This window comes from Amblyomma mixtum, chromosome 5 (assembly GCF_055824585.1).
Source record: "Amblyomma mixtum isolate Tamu chromosome 5, ASM5582458v1, whole genome shotgun sequence".
Lineage (NCBI taxonomy): Eukaryota > Metazoa > Arthropoda > Arachnida > Ixodida > Ixodidae > Amblyomma > Amblyomma mixtum.
In genome coordinates this window covers 69,941,345-69,958,438 of record NC_143016.1, presented here as the reverse complement: position 1 = coordinate 69,958,438, position 17,094 = coordinate 69,941,345, and the positions used below count along the sequence as shown (strand labels likewise).

At 46.0% G+C, this 17,094-nt stretch overlaps 1 protein-coding gene across 1 annotated transcript in view; it reads left to right on the top strand.

The window, feature by feature from the left end:
• Window positions 1–2,564: 2,564 nt before the first annotated feature.
• The window catches only part of LOC149342572 (uncharacterized), a 111,823-nt gene continuing 97,293 nt past the window's right edge, over window positions 2,565–17,094 (top strand). Inside the window, exon 1 of the mRNA XM_089544928.1 lies at window positions 2,565–2,835. The gene's annotated coding sequence lies outside the window, so the exon portion shown is untranslated. The remainder of the gene's footprint in view (window positions 2,836–17,094) is intronic.

The window sequence follows — 17,094 nt, the reverse complement described above, 5'->3', positions numbered from 1 at the left end:
GACTAGCTTTCATATTTTTATTGTCATTACATCGTAGAAAAAAAGGAAAAAGCTAACAGTGCTGGTTCCCTGAAGGCATTTTGGATTGGAAAGACCTGCATGCGTAGTTACAACGGGCCATTACTTTTCCATCAGGCAGCGGTAGCGTCTATTTGCTGCCAGTCATTACGCCACATGATCGCCACAGAAAGAATGTGGGCGCAAGAAAACGAGGGAAGAAAACGACACTAGCCAAATCGGACTGAGCTGAACGGGGTATTGATCTGGTGCAAACAATACTACGCTGCATTTGCGTCAGTCGTCAGGTGCGAGCACCAGAACGAAGAATAAACTGAAGAAAAAAACAGAGAATAGGGAATCGAGCGTTGCGATTTGCATTAGGGTTTCCTAACGGCATCAACGTCTGCCGTAAGCTGCGCCAACGACCTTCGTCTTTGCCGCAAGGTTAGATGCTTTGCGGTGAAACAGAATCAGGTTCAAAAATACCATAAATGTTCATTTCCCAGAACGGAGAAAACAAAGCGTGCCAGCCGCGTGTGTAGACGAAAAGGTAAAGGAAACAGAGGTAGGACCGGCATTAGTGACGGAAAGCCAATGCTTTACTACTGCCGGTGGGCAGGCTAGACGACCTGGGATCGATAGGTATCCCGGTATAATTCTAGTGCTAGTGCGCGTAAGAACAACTACAAAAGGTGCCACAAGGCGTGGGAGCGGCACGTTTTGTTCTGAAAGTCCTTTGTTCGCGGTGGCGATCGCTTCTGCTTTTGTATCGGTGTTCGGACAGCAGTAGAGGCTCAACAGAAGATGGTTCAGCTTCTGCTCAAGTTATAGATGCAGGCATTGTTTAGCACAGTGAAAGACAGGGGGCAAGGTGAGGTAGTAGCAAGGTGACACTAGGTGGAGTACGCAAGGTGTTTTTATTAAACCACTGCAGCGACAGTCTCACATGTCAGCCACCAGTGTACTTCTGTTCGCTGCGAAGTACCGACAACCTGTGGCCGTTCTAGTACGAGTTAAATACGAGTTAAATTTCATGAACTTCTTTTCTCCGAAAATAAAAAAAGTGTTGACCAGTGCTGTTTTTCTGAAAAAAAATTTCTCGTCTGCGGAAGCGAAGAAAGCGGTCCACTCCCCCCCCCCTCCCCCCCCCCCCCCCTCCTTGAATCTTTCCATGTCGTGGTCTTCTCATTTTATTGCTACACATAAGCCTACGCGACAAGTGTATTGCGCATTTCCTTGCCTTCAATGTGTGCCACATCAAAGCACGGGCACTCACGCATCACCAAGGTGGAGCTTTACCTTAATAATTGCTCTCTCTCTCTCTCCCCACCCCCCCCCCCCCCCTCTGCCCCATCCCTTGTACTGTCGTCGCAGCCTGTGCTTCTGCCGGCGTCGACAAGCAGAACAACGCGCCATATCCTGCGCTTTAACGATATGCCATAGTCACTAGGGTATTCCTTCCCTAAAAATATGTTCTCTTACTAGACTCTATTGCCTACCGCAAGGAGATTTTAGCAGATCTTCGGTTTATTACTGTGTGTAGTAATTACGCACTTTCACTTGTGTCCGCTGCGACGTTGCCCTTAGCTAACTTAATTATAAGGTGTTTTTAGTTGCGTCCAAAAACTAACGCCTCGAGTTCCATTGAGCACCGTGAAGCTAACGCCTCGATTAAGGGGAGCACCATAGCGAAGGACCTCCAACTGAGCGCCACCTCCGAAGGTTGGTCGCGCAGTGTCGCCAACTCTGTTTTCGCAAGCATTCTTCGCCGAAAAACCGTTAATGCATAAACCAGCACTTGCGATATGTGGACTAACCCTGGGGCAGCCCCGAGTTCGTGGAAGCAACCATCTATGCGAAGGTCGTTTCCACCCGTGCGGAAGAAAAAAGGCGCCAGTGAGAGAACCTGAGAGAGAGAGAGAGAGAGAGAGAGAAGGAGAGAAAGAGAGAGTGGTTTGGGGAAAGGCCACTCGGACACAAAACGCGCTCCATACAAGAAAAACGTAAGCATGGCAAAACTTTCTCGCGTTTTTCTTAGTCCAGTTAGCTTGAAATGTCTCTTCAGGCGGGCGCGGATGTCCGCTAGCGGAACTGCGCAAAAAGAGACGCCGTCCCGCTGCCGATTCGTGGAGGGAAAGAAATGCTTCCACCTTTTCCTCCTTCCCTTCATTAGTTGTTTACGTGCAGTCGCAGAGACGTAGTGCAAAGCTCCGCGTTGCACCTGCTTGAATTCCCCCTTTTTTTTTTAATCTTTTCGCGGCCGTCTCCTGCTCGGTTTCTCGTAACCGCGTCCTTTCCTTCGGTTCCCGATTGATTCCAGAGCCCGAGGTGGCTTGGCGGCGGGTGGTCCGCCTCGTCTCCCCTGGCAACGCGCACTGTGGTCGTGCCGGTGAAGCCAGGCGTCGGCGTGTAGAACGCCGCCCCCTTTCACCCTCCTCATTTCCTCACTCTCGTCCCTCACTCCGTACCTGCCGGAAAAGAAGGCCCCCCCGTCCACCACTGGGGCATTCCACCGCGGCCGGGACGCTTTGGTCGATCATCGCCCGTCGCGGTTTGTCGCTCACTCCTGCCACGTTATTTTCCCGACAGTCCACGGGGGGTACTCTTGGGTGCCGCTTGTAAGCGGCTTCTAGGACATCGGTTCTGGTTGTCTTCAGAGCGCATGTCGTCCACCGTGTGATTCGTAAAGAAGGCAAGGTGGGAGACTTTCGATAGCGATTCCTGGATCGAAGCGGTTGTGATCGACTCTCAGGTGACGAAGCGGAGAAAGGCACTTGGACACCCCTTCTTGCCTGACCCGTGTGTTGTCGCTGCGCGCGTCGCGGAGTTTGACAGGTGAGAAGAAATACAAGCGGGGCGGACGGCGTCACTGCTTTGCGCTGTCGTTTCACGCTTTCACGCTTCCGCGAGCGCTTATGCCGTGGGTACGACGGATGTGCGACGTTAGAAGAGGCATTGAGAGGTTCGGTGTATTACCCTTTATGCCCGTCAGCTTTCTGCACCACTGAAGGGGGGAGAGTAATTTCATGAGTGGAATCTAGATTGTATTAATAGATGAGAACATGATGCAAGTTGATTTCGGTTGAGAATGTTTGCACAGTGGAATGTGCAGAGAGCAACTGTCCACGAGTAGTGCAATGAGCGTGCTCTATTCTCCAAAACCGGGTCATTTTGTACAGTGTGACGCGGAAATGCCACAACGTGACAAACGGCGCTCAGGTATAATTATTCGGCGCCGTTCATGGCATTCTTAGCTCCGTAGAAAAAAAAAAAATCGGACAAAACTGAATTCTGCTCATATAAGAACAGAACCTTCGCCTGGGCTTCTAAGCAAGCAGGTCCAATTACTCTCTGATAAGAGTACGTGCATGGTTTTTTGTTTTCTTGTCAGTGTTCCATACAGCTCTGCCGGTATAAGAAGCGCACCTACACAGCTACTGTTGTGGAGATTAAACGAACAAGCACTGCACAGAAGGTTGACATGGTAGCTCATTTCTCAAGCCAGTTTTAGTGTTTAGGTTTATAGGCCGAGACTGGTTTGCGGATAGCGCACCAAAGTAGGGGCACATCGCGTGACTGCACAGAGTGGCACGTATGGGACAAGAAGAGTGGAACGAGCATGCATGTAGTGACAAGGGGGCTCGTCGAAACGACATCTCCCGGAACCACGTACAGCAAGGCACGTTATGACCACGTCAACTTCGATTTCTTGGCGAAGACAACGCTTTTATTCCGTCACTAGGGTTTCTCTGTACATGAAATGCGCAGTCGTACTGTCTAATTGTGTTTTCTACATTGTTGTTTATGGTCATTTTTCTTTTCCCCGTTACCTTGGACTTTCCCTTTCGGGATTTTCGCGGGAGTCAACTTGACTCTACCTACAGACACACAGTCGTGCTGGCACTCACAGCTGATAGTGTACAAAGAGGGCCCGAAAAAATACTGGGCCAATATTGTTCGAAAATAGAGCTTGTTTTTTAATAATAGTCTAAATTAGGGTAAAAAAACAGTGGCCGAATGACCCACTTGCTCGCTTGTGATGGCATAAATACTTCAGATCGCGCAGGGCGCCGAGCAGAGCTCTGTGTGCGCTTTATAGGAAATGGCAATAAAGGGGAGACTCTTTTTAAGGAGCCTAATTTGTTTTTGTTTTTCTAAGAGTGCACGAAAATCGATAATTTAGAGCTGAAAATTACTTGTATCAATATGGCGGTATGGGCTCTCACTGCCTTCACAATCTTTCAATCAAAGAAAGGAGAAACTGCGAAAAATGACGAGGACGGAAAGCAAAGGAAAGAACACAACACCACGGGCGCACTTTTCGTTTCTTTGGCTTTCATCCTCGTCATTTTGCGAGTTTTTTTTTTCTTCGATCACGAACCAAACAACCAGCCCACACAAACGTTCTTCTTTGAATCTTCTACCTCTTGCTTAATATGCCCCAGTTCACTATCACGCTTCGTTTTTCACAATCGCAGTGTTCTGTCAGACGACAGAGAACCCCGCTGTACATGAGATAAGATGTTGTCAAGCCCTGCCAGTCCGAATGGACGCATCTTTATTTCGGGGAAATACGTTGGTTTGTCCTGATGATATAGTTCACATTTTTTTTCATTCTGACGATGTTTACTGCCCCAGGGCATAAAAAGGAAATGATTATATGTATGAAACAAGGGGTATGCTCATATAATTTAAGAAGAGGTTTGCACATCGGATAAGGTCTAGGGAATACCGATGATGCGGTCCCTGTATCCAAGCATCAGAGGGTGCAGGATAGTCCGGCTACAGACCCGCCGCAAGGTGAATGTCACCTAGGCCACTAATACTCTTCATCATCGGCGGCGTCAGTGAAGGTTAGGCTTGGCTGATTTTTGCGTGGACATGAATGCTCTTTTGAACAATACAGGATAGGCCTGCTCGCTGGTTGATGCAATGAACTTCTAGCGGTCCGTCCTACGCAGCCGCATGGCTAGCACTACGCTGAGGCAATGTGACCATGGCAGAGGTACTCCGCACAATTAGGCTTAGGCTGACAGGTTATTGCTGTAAGTTGTACCACCTGAAAATCTTACAGTCCCGAAAGATGAGCAAACAAGCCAATAAAAAAATTCTTCGCGTTTGGCTTTCTTGTACAAAGTGCAAAATCTCCAGCTCTGAGTCTTTCTTGAAATACGCATGGCCTAAAGTTAATGATTTGGTTGTGTGCTCGAGGAACCGTAAGCAGTTCATTGTAAATGCACATTCAATATCAGTGCAATTGCATTATGTTTAATTTCGGGGATATAAGGCTACTGCCGCTTCTATGTTCTGCTGGGGCGAGATGCCTTGAGATATTATATGAACTACCGTCGGACGATAGCACCTAATTGTAGCGCTGAAGATAATGTCGAACCTCCTTGGTGAAGCGTTTGTACACGGAGAAGGAAGCAATACCACTGCATTGGCCTTTGGAGAGGGCGAACTTTCTGGGCGGCGTGGTACGATACTGAGTGACCTTTTTCACCAATGTGTATGTCATGCGGAAGTCATAAGGTTCGACACATTGCCTTAAAACTTTGCAAATATCCATGAACTAGAATACTTAATCAGTACCCGGCATCTGGAAGAGCAGCAAATTTGACTTCTGCGTACCATCAGAGAACTAAGCTCGAAATACTTAAAGGCGGCACTAGTGAGCTTTCGTGCAAGCTCCCGCATAGTCTCGCGTTTTTTGCAGTCCAGCCTAAAAGTGCTCCGTCGGAGATCACCTGAAAGTGAATAAAAGCATGCGCCACTGGACGAACCAGAGGCTTAAGGTTAGAGGCTGAGTGGAGGCCAAGTCTTGATATTGGCGGTTGGGGGGGGGGGGGGGTATTCGCATCACACATTTCTTAAGTTTTTTCTTCTGGACAGAAACGAACGCAAATTAAAAGTTTCTCTTTGAAACATTCTAGAAGAAAGGTGGCCGTCTCTCCATCTCACACCCTTTCTCATAAATCTGCCCCTTACCTTGAACTCTTTGTTCTACAATCTCTCCTCTATCATGAGCCGAGAGCCCACTAAATCCCACATACACATAGAAAAAACAACAGCAGTTGGCGAAGAGCGTAAGGGCCACAGAGCAACGAATAAAATGTTCAGGTTTCTGCGCGTGAAAGTGGGCGATGATTTATATGCTCACGCAGCTGTTATTCTTAGTGGAACAGGCAGGGGTCTAGTGCACCTTACTTTCTTTACACCCCAGAACGGTGGAGTAAGTGAGCCTGTGCTTGGCTCACCTCCCGGCTACAGGATTGGTTTTATGTTTTGACACGATAGCGCGAAGGGTCCCGTTCAGCCGTGAGCTCGACGTCGTAGTAGCTGGCATTCTATCGAGAAAATAGGGAGTGGTCGAGAAGGTTGTGACTTCACAAACACAATATTTCTCGCGGGTAATTCATACACCTCACTACTACTGAGTACAACAGTGATGACATTCGTACACTATTCCTCATTGGTCTACACAGTAATGACGTGGTTCCACCGCAATTACATAGTGCATTTGAAGAAAAAAAATCTGCGCTGAAAAGAAAAATGGTGGAGCCAGGACCCGGATTACTGCTCATTTTGCCTTGAGCGGGGCGCGCTACCCATAGACCGCTTGGTTAAAGGGGGGCAAATAAAAAACTTAAATCAAAATAAAAAATAGAGTAACATAACGTACGGTGTCCGTGTCTGCGAACTGATATGCAAAGAGGAGCCGTGGCCGCTGAAGGGACCCATTAACGCTACAGCGTCATATTCTTAAGGCGGAGCTTAAATGCACCCAAAATCTTTTGTTTACTTTCGGGAAAACAAAAGAGCATCAGCTTTCGTCTGTACCTTGACATTTTAAACTAAGCCGCTTTTGAACGCGCCGAATCAGGAACGTACTCGAATAAAAACGTCCATCTGCCCTTGTCTTGTCCGAACCGTAGAAATTATGAATATACTGTTCTGGGCTTTCATATAATGCTTCCCGAGAGCGAGAGAGAGAGAGGGAATAAGAAGGAAGGCAGGAAAGATAACCACATGAGTGTTCCGCTTGGCTAACTGTACTAGGAGAAAGGAAAAAAGGAATGTCGAATGACGGCTGCAGCAGCCTGCGTAATACTTTCTTTTTTTTTTCTGGGGGATAAGCACTGCGTGCGAAGGAGACTATGTAAGTAAGTTGTAAACGAGCCCTGACACGAGGAAACGATTAACACGTGACAGTGGCAGCATGGAAGTATGAAAGCCTAAATCGAATGGTAATGTTTTAGATGTCTCCTGAAATTCGCATTAAAGGCAAGTATAATGATAATAATAATCTTTATTCATGCCTACAGGTATGAAAAGGAGTCGAGGGAAAAAACCACAAATCTAGACAGACTCTCGACCGCTGGTAAACAGATATCGGCAAGCAGGGTTTTTCTTTTCACAGGGTTATTTCCTGGCACGGCACAAGCGAAGTTCACAAAGACAATATTACAGAAATGAAATGCATAATGAAACGAGCCAGAGGCAAAAGAAATATGCCACCGACGGTGAAAGGACTCGCAACCTCCGCCTGCTGCGCGCACTTCACTGCCAGTCCAGCTACGACAGTTGTTACAGGCCGACCTATTCTTAGTGGCAAGCGCACGTGTAGATGTAGTCGCACCTTTGGCTCTAATATTGAGCAACGACCCCACCGACAACGGCGGGGTATATGTGGAACGTCTCACCAAAGAGCAGGAGTCACATGGACCGCAATCGAAAGAATGCTGAACTGGCGGTGAGCACGAATGCACTCCTGCGCTATCTGCAACACAAATACTGATACGAGTAACAAGTGTAATCCCCTGAGAGGAGCTACGGAATAATAGGGCTCATCAAACGAATGACCGAGGAGGCCAGCAACGAGCGCTGTATTTTTATCGGCTCAGAGTTCACTGTAGGCGTCCTCGACAAGGCCAGCTCGGTAGGCATTGCGACACCCACCAACGCTGTAGACAATAAAGGATTACATAGCAAAGTTGCCGAGCAGAGCAGCTGGTTAGAACGCATTCTCATCGCATGCCGCTTATCTTACGTTGTTTAGTGCAAGCCATTGTACGGAAGCCATGCCTACAACGTAAGGCACTAGCAGTAGCTTCAAGGTTTCCTTTCCTGGAGCATGTTTATGCGCATAAGGCCTTTGCGTGCAACGCCTCTTATGGCGTACCTGCGCCGCGCAGAAGAGCATCGTAAAAGAGTTCAGTGATCTCTAAGGGTCTCCTATTTAGCATGGGGGCATTGTGGCAGTTCTTACACTAAATTTAGTAACTAATTTCGAACTCTTTAAGTTTAGCTACCAAGTAGTGATTTAGTTGTGAAACGTTTTGGGAACTCAGGTAACCACTCCAATTTGCGGTAGCAGTCAGCAGTCATTCGGAATAAGATTGGTTTATGGTTCATCTTAACTTCCCAAAGCGACTGAGGCTATGAGGAACAAATTATGGAAGGCAAACAATGACATTTCAAATACCTGCCATCATAAACAAATTTGAAGGCAAGCTAAACTTTGAATGCAAATTAAAAGCATTTAAATGCCAACTTAGGGAGCTATTGTTATGTTGTCAAATTGAGTATAGTCATAATTTAACACTGTTTTTCATGTTTTCCTGTCGTCTCACAGAAGGAACACAAAACTCTGCATAACTCAAAACGACTTTATGAATTGCTTTTATCTTGCTTTTGTGTCGTTCCAACCCATATTATGCAGTTTCACTGATAATTTAAAAAGTGCATTATGTAATATTGTATACTTTTGTGCAGCAGCTATTTGTGCTGATTTATTGTAATTTGTGTAACGTCCTATTATGTGTGACTTGTTTTTGTGTGCAACAGTATAAGCAATACGTTTATGTACAAGTGTCAAATGTTGCGTTTTTTATCTTTTGTGATTACAGCTGGGAGGCACATTTTATTCTTTTGTTTTGTAAGATTCGTATTGTATCTGTACCGCTGTGAACTGTGTAGAGTCGGAGGCCTCGTCAGGCACCATTAGCCTTTAGCTTCTGTCCCTGCATCAGGCTCTGTATTTAGTTTGATGCTGAAATAAAGAAGGAAAGAAGGAAAGAAAGAAGGAATGAAAGAAGGAAAGAAAGAAAGAAAGAAGAAAGAGAGAAAGAAAGAAAGAAAGAAAGAAAGAAAGAAAGAAAGAAAGAAGGAAAGAAAGAAAGGAAGAAATAAAGAAATAAAGAAATAAAGAAAGAAAGAAAGAAAGAAAGAAAGAAAGGAAGAAAGAAAGAAAGAAAGAAAGAAAGAAAGAAAGAAAGAAAGAAAGAAAGAAAGAAAGAAAGAAAGAAAGAAAGAAAGAAACGCGTTCGCGCAGGGAGCAGCTAACGCTAGAGAGCACGCCGCAACCGGGCAAGGATTGCACCGCGCTGCTCCACACTACTGAGGGCCGTTCGTTCAGTGCGATAGTTTAGAGGCCTTGTGCGACAATGTGGCAATGCTTCGCATTGTACTTTTAAGGGTAGCTTAAGCGTCGTTCAAGTTTTCTGCATATCGCAATATCAAGCTGCGCTCCAATTTCACATTACGGAGTAACCTATTCATCTTTTTTTTAGTCGCATAACTTTTTTTTAACCACCCAATCTAAGTCCAATGTCCTCTCTTCTTTACTGTTTTTTTTTATTATTTCACGTTCGCACCGCTTTGTTGAATGTGCAATGAGGTGTTATCTTTGTTCGTAGCAGAAAAAATACAACGACTGATGCGGACCAAACCGCCGGCTCGCATTGGCAGTCTCATCAATATGTGCCAGATAGCACGTCACGTAGCATGGGACGGATAGGTTGATATTTGGAGTGTCGTCTTCTATCGAACAGATGTTGAAATGGTATGCGCCTTCAGACTGAGGCCCCCCTTTATATCATTACAGTTATTCACGTCGTTGTGACCAGAGGCCTTAGAGCGTGGCGAAACCATCGATACAAAGACGACATGGGTATGGAAATGGACGGAGAATGTAATGAGCGGAACTGACAACCGGTGAAGTGTTCAATGCAGATACAAAAAAAAAAAAATAGGGAAAGCGTTATCGGAGTGGCCGAAGGTCAGGTCGGATATAATAGCGACTTGAGGAAATATTCTGGAACCCCTTCCGCATATGAGGCAGGACAGCAATAACTAAAAGCCAGTGGAGAGGCTTTTGCGCTGCCGTGATTTTGACGTGGATGATGATGATTATTATTAATGATGATGATGACGATGGTGAAGACTAATAAGATGGAAAAGAAACCGAGAAAAACTACCTCTCGAGTAAATGAGAGGCAGAGCCTACGCCTCAACCTTCACGGCCTGTTTGACAGATTGATAACAGCCGTTTTAGTAGTCAAGTCTTTAGTGAATAGGATGAAAAGGATGCATATTTCATGCCGCGACCCTTTAACGTGTTGTACAGCTGATGCCATTGAGTCAGTTCAATTGGCACTGAAAATGCTGACGTGTCCCACACGCAAAACTGGCTGAATCCAGAAACTACAGCTCACAATTGATATACGTGCGAGTGCAATGTGGAAATTGGAGCAAGTTTTCCCCGCCCCAGGCAATCACGAAACTATGGCCGCTAATGACAGATAATTACGGTTCAATGAGCGTGACCAAGCATATGTGTTACGTTATCAAAAATGGCCGGCTTGCGGCATGCGTGTCGTCATTTATGTCCCAACCAATGAAAGGTCAAAAGCGATGAGTTTTCGTCACCGTAGCAAGACTTTCGCTACGCTGCGAGCCAGATGTCGAACTTTCTGGATCTTAATTTTGTAATCAATGGGTGTGCCCCCAAATGAGCGAGCTAGACACTACCTAAATTTTCAGTGCAGCAAGAGGTGAGCAAGCACGCCTAATTTTAACGCCATAACACGTAACCGGTAGCTTCGCAAGCCCTCTTTTCTCTGCCTTCATTATTGATCGAGTGCAGTGTAGAGGCAGCAAAAAAATGAACGCCGATGCCACATTTACTCTTGCGAACAAATATTCCATAGCGGTGGGTTGTTTTTGGGAGCAGCAAGGGAGATGAGGTCAGCGCATATAATTACTGGAAGTTCAAGGTCGCCAAGGCTTCCTTTTCACGACAAAAAATTTACAGGCATGGTATTCGTTTTATTTCTTTGTTGGAATGGTACCGGATATTTTCAAGCACTTTGAAGTTTAACCGAGTTTACAATAAAGTAAATGAAGCTTGTGAAAAAAAGTTCAAGCTCAAACAGCGAAGTGTAGCTTGCTCACAGTCCCAAGCTTCTTGCCGCCGGAATAAGGACTTCTGTTCTTTCATTCAGCATAGCGCTTCAGTACTAGTTTTGAACAACTTTTTTACATTTGAGTGGTGTCAGGTTTATGTGTACAGCATTTTGCAAATATATATATATATATATATATATATATATATATATATATTATTTTATTTTATTTAGTACATACTGCTAGCCTCATGCTGAGGCTGTTGCAGGATTGGGGCATATGATACAAAGGGAGAAAAACAACAGTAAGAAAAGTACACTTAAATTATTGTTATACAGTTCTAGTTGGCACAGTGGAACAAAGAAAAAAAAAACTACAGTCAGAGATCATAAGTCACAAAAAAAAAAACAAATTGCAGGAGGGCAAAAGTAACGAATCGACAACATTCTGCAGTCAGGGCACAGTTGACAGCTTTGAAATAAAACTTTCCAGGGACGGGCACTTGACCACGTCATCAGGTAAGGCATTCCATTCACGGACAGCTTGGGGGAAAAATGAGTACTTAAAAGTGTTGCTGTGTGCCCGGAATTCGATTAAATGCTTGGAGTGTTGTGTTCTAGTGCTGCGGTGAGCTGAGCGGGAGATGTAACTCTCACTGTTGATCTTAAAGGCTCCAGACAAGAGAAGATACATATATTTGATGCGTGTATGCTTGGCGCGACTACTAATAGTGCTGAGACCAGCCTGGGTGAGAAGTTCGGATGGTGACTCGTGGCGGCGATATTTGTTATAGATGAACCTAACTGCCTTGCGTTGTATGTTTTCTAATTTGGTAATTAAATTATTTGTGTGTGGGAACCAGCATATTATGCTGTATTCTAAAATTGGTTGCACGAGGGATGTATAAGCAAGCAATTTTGTGTCGGGTGAGGCGAAATTGATATATATATATATATATATATATATATATATATATATATATATATATATATATATTGCAAGAAAGAGAGTTGGAGTTTGATGCCCCAGCGGCTAGCGCCGACGAAGGCGAGGAAGAAGATAGGCGAAGCCGACGAAGTTCGGGTCTTGCGCTTGCGAGTTCACCGCCTGTGTCTTGGCCACTCCCCCGTAGTGGGTATGTGCCATTCTACTCGAGGCCAACCAACCAACCAACCAACGCTGACCTGCTGAGCAGCACCGCTGGGACAAGGACTGTGGCCGGCCACGCTAACTGTGCAAGTTTCCACATTACACTTGGTGGAGGTGCTGCTTGTTCTCCCCGTGGATCTACGCCACGATGCCCAGGCTACCAGGCTCTACCACGACGTCCGACACCTCGGTCCAACCTGCCCAGCCTGTCATCTGTTCCGGTGCCGTCCGTCAGCACGACCCGACGATCTTCAGCGGCACTGACGACACCGACGTAGAAGATTGGCTCGCCTCCTACGAACGCGTGAGCGCATACAACAAATGGGATGACGTCGTTAAGCTCACGAACGTCATCTTCTACTTGACCGACGTCGCCAACTTATGGTTTCGCAACCACGAGGCGGATTTTACTACCTGGGCGGCTCTAAAAACCAGCCTGACTGACGTTTTCGGCCACCCCGCTGTCCGAAAACTTCGTGCTGAACAACGGTTGCGCATTCGTGCCCATCAGAACAGCGAGAACTTCACGAGTTATATCGAGGACGTCGTTGATTTGTGTAAGCGGCTCCATCCATCTATGAGCGAGGCTGACAAAATCCGACACATTCTGAAAGGGATTGAGGACGATGCAGCACCGCTGGGACAAGGACTGTGCCCGTCCACGCTAACTGTGCGAGTTTCCACATTACAATATACAGGGTGTTTTTTTTTAGAAGGTCCAAAATTTTTAAAGAAAGGTAAATTCCTTTAGATTTATTTTAGCCCTGGGGCTATACTGAGGGCTACGGCGGACACCAGGTAAGAGACAAACTACTTTAATTAGTTCGCTGATTAACTGATTACGTTAATTAACTGTTATAATTTTTATTTTAGGGGATATGTTGTATTAGCAGAATTGGAGATAATCTTCCAAACAGTCCAGCCAAGAAAAAAGATTTTCATTAAAAAATTTTTTGCGCGCGTAACGAAGCGAGAAAAAGTGTCCCTGGTAGGCAGCTTCACACTGTAACACAGCGTCTGTGAGCGCTCGCTCCGCCCTGTACTTTGTGGCAATGTTTTTTTGTTCCAGCGCGACATTCTGTGAGGCCGCGGAGCGAAGCGAGATAAGCAGCGATAGCGCAGGCTGCCAGTCCGGGACGCTTGACGCAAAGCGCAGGGCGGAGTGAACTACGTCAGAGGCGCTCCCGCCGCTGCGTTACGGTGTGAAGATGCCTACCAGGGTGACTTTTTCGCGCCTCGTAACGTGCGTGAAAAATTTTGAATTAAAATTGTTTTTTCTTGGTTGGACTGTTTAGAGGACGATCTCCAATTCTGCGAATACGACATATCCCCTAAAACAAAAATGAGAAAAGTTAATTAACATATTTAGTTAATCAGCGAACTAATTAAAACAGTTTTCCTCTTGCCTGGCGCCCGCCGTAGCCTCCAGTATAGCCGCAGTGCTAAAATAAATCTAAAGCAGTTTACCTTTTTTTAAAAATTTTGGACCTTCTAAAAAAAACACCCTGTATATACACACACACACACACACACACACACACACACACACACACACACACACACACACACACACACACACACACACACGCACACGCACACACGCACACACGCGCACACACACACACACACACACACACACACACACACACACACACACACACACACACACACACAACGTGCACCATATAATTTATTTCCTTTAAGCCACCTGATGCCTTTAAAGGGGCTTTCAATAAAGTTGCGATATGCCTGAGACGTTGAAGGTCGCCGCTTCACGAATATCCTCAACCAAGAATTTTTTTACTGCTTTTCTTAGAAGTTAAGTTATCTGTGGACAAATTTCAAATTACAGCGTTTTCGCGCCTTTATATCTCCTCTTGCCAATTTCGGCACCATGAAAGGTCGGCGCTCCTCCGACGGCCTCGCTCACTCGGCTTCACCGCCGGCGGCCGATACGCGCGGGAATTCCCCGAAGGGGGGGCTCAGTTTCCTGTCCTGCCGGAGCGATGCGGCTGACTGGTCGCGGCTACGGTAGCTGTGGGACGTCTAAAAGAATCTAACAAGTAGCTATTTTTTACCCGCTATACGCTAAAGCGTGAAATGTAGAAAAGCGCGAGCTAGAAGTGGCCGGAAAGGGCTCGCCAACTTTTGCGCTCTGTTGTGGGTTATCTGATGCGCCCCAGAAGTCTATTATTTGGCTCAGGTGTTCAACTTAATAAAGCATAGTGATTAAAATACTTCATGTACCCTCCCCAGAAAGTGATTTTTCGGCGCCCTTACGGATGCCTTGATCACAGTGAGATGAAGAAAAGGTCCGTGCGTTATATGGGGATGACTTTTCTGAAGGAGTGGGTGCATATCTTCGAGGGGAATGCATCGTGTTCGATTATCGCATGTCGTGTCGACTGAATGTATAGCGATTGAATGAGCAAGCTTTTTTATACCAATTTTTCCTTGTAAGTCACACGTGCCTTGTCTTAATCGATGGCGTGGCCAGTGTCTTCATGACGTTCTGTTTAAGCGTTTGAGCGAGTAATGTCTTGGGCGACATCATTTTGATGTTCCTCGATTCTTTTGTAGAACATACCCAGCGATTCCGAACAAAAGCATTTTTGGCAGTTTTTTCATATGATGGAAGATTTCGACATAACAATCAATATATCTGTAGATGACTCGACGGCAGTCTTACAATTTTTTTCTATTACCGTTTTTGCTACTGTCAAAAACGTTCCCCATTGGTTTCTATGGCAGTCTTAACTGTTCAATACGATCGATGGAAACGCTTTAAAAGAAAGATTTTGCGACATATGAGAAGAATGGTCCATTACCTTGAATATTTCCATAGCAGTTTCTTACAATTTTTCAATTTTCAAAATTTTTGTCCGAGGTAGTTGGAGAAATTTTTATAGCTTGCTCAGGGCGATCCTTGCTCCGTACAAGATTTTGTCATAGTTTGCATGAAGAGACGTGGGTCACGCGAACGTCAGAGTCAGAAAAAATTCGATCAAGGTTTTCACTCACACCACAGGCATAAAGGATAGGCGCCAGCTTTTCTGCTTTCGTCACAGTTCGGTTTAGCCCGGTTGATGCGCGTTGTACCTGTGACCGCAGTACCTTGCTTGTATAACCGCTTCGCCGCAAGTTTGGTCTTACTTGCTTAATTTCTTTCGCGCGATGTTTCACATTCGATCATATCTTGAAAGTACGATTGAAGAATGCCGATGTGACCGAGCGCTTTTAGTTTTCTATGAATTTTAGTGATTACAAAATTTAGTGACTGACACTCCACAAACTCCACCTGCCTCTTTGCCACCAGATCCACTTCTGACACATCTAACATCTTCAGCCTCCCTCAGGCAGCGTACACGTGCCCTTATTCCCCCGTGTACCTACACCCTTCCCCCCAACCTATCACGGGTGAAGGAGGTCTCTCTGAGGCGGCTGCGTGTCGGAGTGGCCCTTACGCCTGCTGTTCGCAACCAGTGGAAAAGTGACAAGATTCCTGCGCCGCAAAAATGCCCTCACTGCGAGGCACCCGCTTCCGACACCAATGTCCACCACCTACTGTGGACATGTGTCCCGGAACTTCACTGGTGCGCGCTCGAGTTCTTCAAGAGGCAGGACTGTCTGCAAACAATGACTCTAGTTTGAACGTGTGGGTAACTAAATACATTTACGCCCGAAGCTTATGTGACTTTTTACAACAAAACCGGGCTTCATGCATTTCTGTAACTTATTCTACCGTTCGTGACTAACACCACGTTTTATGCCGCGCGGCACACTCAGCGTCACAAATAAATAAATAAATAAATAGTGATTATTCTAGACATTTACTTCTAAATAAATAAAATTACACCAAAGCCTCGAAAGAGTGGGCCGAACATCGATTATGCTTGACTTGGTGGCCTATAATTTAAGAAAAAAGATTTTCACAGCGCAAACAGCTAAACGTGTTCTTCTCTTCACTTTGTCTAGTTTTTTTTTCGGGGGGGGGGGGGGGGGGGAGGGGTTGGAGTGGGGAGGGGGCGTGTAAATCTTGCAACTTTATTTTTCAACATCGTCTCCTACTTGTCCCTCTTTCCTATCCCGTCACAAGCGGCTTTGTCGCATCAACTGCGTTTTTACGGTGAAGCCACCTTCTAGCAAAAGCAGTGTCAGGTTTGAGAAAGTGGAGAAAAATAATTGGCTAGCACTCGTCAACCGAGCTGAGAGCGACCTGTTTCCGACTCGCAGTGCCAGGTATCGACTTCTCAACTACCATGACCTCACCCTGTGTTATATAAATTCCCGCCTAATATACACTCCACCGCATACGTCTCTTCCCAAAAGCGACCAGGTTTTGTGGAGCAGACTTCAAACGGCCACAATCACGACCGCTTTTCCTTCTCTCCTTTTTAACCCACGGTGAAACTTCTCACTGCCACTTGTGTCCCAGCTCCAGAGCCGACTTTAGTCACATCTCTCTGAATTTCCCGAACAAAAGTAGGCCCGCGCGGCAAGGGTCAGAACATCAGGAGCGACGAGAGGCTGCTCTGCGCAGCTTGCAGCTGGAGATGCAGCTTCACAGAGTGGATTGGGCACGAGGGGTCGCCGAAGCACAAAACTACCCGGACATCCCGTCGTCGTCCTGCTTCCCCCCCCCCCCCCGCCCCTCTCCCTGCTCACTTGATTCTCACATGAATTAATGAAGATGTTTACCTACCTAGATAACGCTAATCAGGCAACGTTGCATAACATCGCACGGTTTGAAACGTGATG